Raw genomic sequence first — 4,742 nt, 5'->3', positions numbered from 1 at the left:
TCTGATACTTTTAAAATGAATAAATTAAGTTTTTGTACATGTCATATAATAAATAATAATCATATTTATACCCCCTCCCCCATCTGTACCCTCCTTAGCCCCAGCACCCCCCGTGGATTTCATGCATTGTCATATATGTTAAAGCCTGTCTGGTCAAACTTTTGTACCCACATGTCCCTTGGTGCAAATCCATCCAGTGGCATCTACTTAGACTATCTAGAGTCTTAAGTTTTTGTACATGTCATATAATAAATAATAATCATATTTATACCCCCTCCCCCATCTGTACCCTCCTTAGCCCCAGCACCCCCCGTGGATTTCATGCATTGTCATATATGTTAAAGCCTGTCTGGTCAAACTTTTGTACCCACATGTCCCTTGGTGCAAATCCATCCAGTGGCATCTACTTAGACTATCTAGAGTCACTTCCTTAAAGAAGATCACCTCTGGGCTGGAGAGATAGGTAGCTCAGCGGTTAAGAGCATGGACTATTCTTGCAGAGGATTCAGGTTTGATTCCCAGCACCCACATGGCAGCTACAAACTGTCTTTGACTCTAGTTCCAGGGGAATTTGAAGCTCTCTTCTGACCTCCGTAGCATTGCATGACATGGGTACACTCACATACATGCATGCAGTACACTTATACACATAAAATAAAAATAATAAAATAAAATAAAATAAAATAAAAAGATCACCTCATCTAGCAGTAATCAATTGCCAATAGTTCCTTGGCTAAGGTTGAGGCCTGCTGCCCCTTTCCCCCATTCTATGCTAGGTTTTTGTCTGATTGAGTCAGTGTGGGTATTGTGTATGGTCTCACCATTACTGTAAGTTCATATAAGCAAGCTGATGGATCCTTATATTTCAGTTCTCAGAGGCCTGAAAGCCTCTATTTCCATATGTTCATGCATCAACACTGGCTCTTACAATCTTGCCACACCCTCCACAAAGGTCTTTGAGCTGTAGGTGGATAAGGTTTAATGTAGGAGTCCTATCTAGGAAAACATACTCTGAAGTCTCTTATGCTCTACACCTTGGCCAGTTGTGGCCTTCTATGTGTTTCATACTCTGTTGCATGAGGAAGCTTTGCTGGTGAGAGATTAGTTACTTCTCTACCCCCTGTTCTGCTATGTCCATGAGCCTTAGGTGTAAAGGATCCACTGTAGATGTGTCACTTAGAGCTGGGTATCTCTCAGACACATAGTGTCTGTGTGTGATCAGTTGTGGAACTCTGTAGCACCAAATCCTTATATGTGAGTATATATCCTGAGGTAATTGTAGGAGTCAGGAAAATGGAAAGGAGTCATGGAAGTGAATGGAAAGAAAGAGCCCAAGAGAGGAGCATAGTAGGAAATAGATGTTACCAAGGAGAAAATGGGGAAAATGGGGGTATTTAATGGGGAAGGGAGAAGGGAAAGATATACAATGATCCATAGGGGTAAAGGGGAAGAAGGAACTCAAAGGAGGGGGATAATAAGAGACAGGTATTATCAAAGGGAAAATGGGGGAAATGGGGTACTTTGATTGGGGAGGGAAGAGGGAGGTTAGACGGGAAAAGAGAGGAGAGATAAATAAAGCTTAGGTAGTATGAAAAAACAGAGGGAAACATATTAACTCAAAAACCTACTGAAAAAATACACATACAATATCTGAACATGTATGCATGTGTGTACTTGAAGACTACATAGCAAGAAACTTACAGTGCCAGACAGGAGAAATTGCCCTTCAAGTTGTTGATCAAGGTAGTCCAAGAGACTCCCAAAACAACACAGGTTATTGCTACAGCCCTTGATTGCCTCCCAGAACATGAAGGTAAGACACTATTGCTGAAGGCAGGACATACTTCAAACACAGGACTTGGAGCAATGGAGCTGGAACTTACTTGGAAGCCTCCTCCCTGAAGACTCACTCTCACAGTTCTAGAGGACACTGCGAGCTGCTAAGGGAGAAAATCAATCAATGGCCCAACCCCAACTTCAAAGCCTAATAACCACAACAATGACCGGCACAACAAACTGTAGTGGTACAGTAGTGGCTCTTTTATTTTGGGGGTAATCTACAGCTATCTAACTGGACTTAAAGTCCTCTCAATGGGAGGGAACTCATGGGTGACACTGTAAGCATAGCCAAATATACATGGCTGGAGAGGTCCTAGATCCTAGAGAAAACACTATCTCTGTTATATCTGTTATATCTTTAGACAAATGAAATTTCTTAATGTGTGCTAAATATGAATCCTTATATTTACAGGCAAGCATACCATATACCAGTCATCAAAGAAGCTTCTTTTTGCAACAGATGATCCTATACCTAAAAGATACTAATAACTCCACTAGAAACACTTAGATCATATACTCTCAGCAAAATATTTAGACAAAAAAAATCAGTAGATTTCCCATATAACAATAATGAACTTGCCAAGAAAGAAATCAAGAAGGGGAGGGGACTCTCATTCACAACAGCTTCAAAATAAGGGGGCACTGAAGTGAAATCCATATCTCTATAACTTAGAAGATATTATTTAACTCAGTTCATTATTTATTTATAGACAACAAGGAGGTTTATTGACTGGAATTATAGGCGAGTAGAGAGTCCACAGATCACATAACCTTGTTCAATATAAGGTTATAATCATTTTCAAAATGGTTCCAATACTGTATTGTTTTAGTCTATGGCACATAAACCTATTAGATTTCCATGTTGACCATTCTCTATTATAAAGAATATGTAGAATTATGGTCAAATAATGTCATTTCAAAGTTTATAAACAATGAATCATAATAAAAAACTGGAGAGTATTTTGTTCATTGAATATGAACCCAAACCATACTACTAACAAGTGTTCTGTTCAACAGTGAATTGGAATAGATCACAAGAGAAATTTGTATTTATATCTAAGCTCATATTGAAGTTCTCTCTAAACTCTTATTGTTTGGTGTGAAGTGATTTATGGGAAACAGAAGCACCAAAAGACTGATGCTTTTCATAAACAAAAAAAAGGTAGGGGTCATACTTAATACAAATTCTTTTTAAAAATATTTTATTTATTATTTTTATTTTATGTGTATGGGTATATTGCCTGCATGTAGGTAAGCGCACCCATGTTGTGCAATGCCCTCGGAGGTCAGAAGAGGATGTTGGATGTCCTGGGACTGGCTACGGACAGTTGTTAGCTGCCATGTGGGTGCTGGGATTCGAACCTAGGTTTTCTGCAAGAACAACCAGTGTTCTTAACCGCTGGGCCATCTCTCCAGCCCCAGTGTAATACAGATTCTTAACAAGAGCCCAATCACATGTTTGACACATGCTCAGTAGATCAAGTACAAGAAGGAAAAGTATTATATGTAATATTTTCTTTTCATTTGTGCTGACAGATTTAAAAAGAACTTATCAGAGAATGTGTAAATCTCAATCAATCAACACCTTTCTGGGGTAGAGTCCTCAGGTCATAGACAAGCACCTTCACTGGTTCTGAGATGATGTCTCAAGGCTTTTCCTGGCAGTTTTCCACTTGTTCTTTAGGATGAAGCATGGCTTTCTTCATGCCATATCTCTGTGAAGACTCCTGCTGGCTTTGTTTTTTCCCTTTGGGGATAATCTGAAATGTGCAACTTAAAAGATTTTAAGATTTTGGGGTCAAATGGCTGGATAAATTAGTCTCAGCTGAGAGAGAGAGAGAGTTGGGAGCTGGCACTGAGCGTACAGCAGAAATCCTACTACAACTAAAGCTGATTTGGTTATAGTATGCCTGACCAGTTCTAGGATGCACTTCAAATATGTTAAAAAAAAATCTATAGAGGATGGGTCCATTGTGGAGCCCCCCGCACCTTGACTCCCCTGGCTTCATTCCCCCTTCCATCTCCCCTGCTGTTCTCTGCTCCTGGTTTGGGCCCTGTGCCATTCCTGGTCTTGGGTCCCCAGACACCTGGGGAACTGGTGCTGCTTCCTGATCCTTTTCGTCCAGACCAGCTTAATGCCTTCCTTGGGCTCCAGGAGCACTGCTTCAGCGGGACCTGGCCCCGCCCTCACCTCTCCCTGCTTCCCCCGGACCTGCACCACCTGCTAATTCTCTTGGCCCACTCTCCTGCCCTCAGGCCTCTCCTGGGGTAAGTCTATCACGCAGCCCTCCGCACCTGGACTCCCCCAGCCGCATTCACCCTTCCATCTCCCCCGCGATCTCTACTCCTAGCTTGGGCCCTGTGCCATTCCTAGTCTTGGGGCCCCAGACACCTGGGGAGCCAGTGCTACTTCCTGACCCTTTTCACCCAGACCGGCTTGGTGCCTTCCTTGGGCCCCAGGAGCACCGCTTCTGGATCTGGCCTGGCCCTAACCTCTCTCTGCTTCCCTGGTCCTGCAACACCTGCCAGCCTCTTTCTGGGGCTGACAGCCTCTTTCTGTGGCTCCAAGGCTTACCTTGCCTCTCCCTGATCCTTTGCATCCAGTACAACCCAGCTACTCAATCCACTCCCTGGGAAACCTTGGGGCTTAATCCCACCCCATCTGCCTTTGCATCCCTGTGTGGCACGGCCCTGGCCAGGATCTCAGGTCAGTCCAACACCCAAGTTCCTGAGGCCAAAATCATTCTTAGAAGATTCCAGACCTAAGGAGAAAGTCTGAAAACTTCTGACCCACATTGGAATTAGGCTACCGCGGAACTCCTGAAGACAAAATCAAACCGGCCACAACAATATAAAATCAAAAGAGAGAACCAGAAGCTTAGATGAACCAGCTCTTCATACCC

The 4,742-nt window shown here is 42.9% G+C and overlaps 1 pseudogene; it reads right to left on the bottom strand.

Moving 5' to 3' along the window:
- Window positions 1–3,485: 3,485 nt before the first annotated feature.
- Window positions 3,486–4,742, bottom strand: part of LOC115068122 — a 57,776-nt pseudogene continuing 56,519 nt past the window's right edge.

Source organism: Nannospalax galili, unplaced genomic scaffold, assembly GCF_000622305.1.
Source record: "Nannospalax galili isolate Female #2095 unplaced genomic scaffold, S.galili_v1.0 scaffold751, whole genome shotgun sequence".
Taxonomy (NCBI): Eukaryota; Metazoa; Chordata; class Mammalia; order Rodentia; family Spalacidae; genus Nannospalax; species Nannospalax galili.
Note: the sequence above shows the minus strand (reverse complement) of the source record. Positions and strands in the feature narration are given on the sequence as shown.